This window comes from Merops nubicus, unplaced genomic scaffold, assembly GCF_000691845.1.
Source record: "Merops nubicus isolate BGI_N331 unplaced genomic scaffold, ASM69184v1 scaffold32885, whole genome shotgun sequence".
NCBI lineage: Eukaryota > Metazoa > Chordata > Aves > Coraciiformes > Meropidae > Merops > Merops nubicus.
The window spans coordinates 3170-3421 of record NW_008610852.1 but is presented as its reverse complement, the minus strand read 5'-3'; positions in this window follow the sequence as shown (position 1 = coordinate 3421).

Here is a 252-nt window from a genome sequence, read left to right as displayed (position 1 = left end):
GTCGTCCCCCCCCAGACACACGGGTGGCCGTGACGCCAACGTACGACCTCGGGTTTTATTGTGCAGACAAGAGGAACACTCCTGGAGGATAGGTGTGGGGTTTTTTTTGTTTTTCATTGTTCCTTTTCGTAGGGTTTTCCCCTTCCCCCCCCTTTAACAGAATATCTTTTACGACAAGCTGTGGAAACAACTACAAATGTTCACCAAAAAATGAGACTGGAGAGGCGGGCGGGCTCTGCGCGCGCCCCCGCG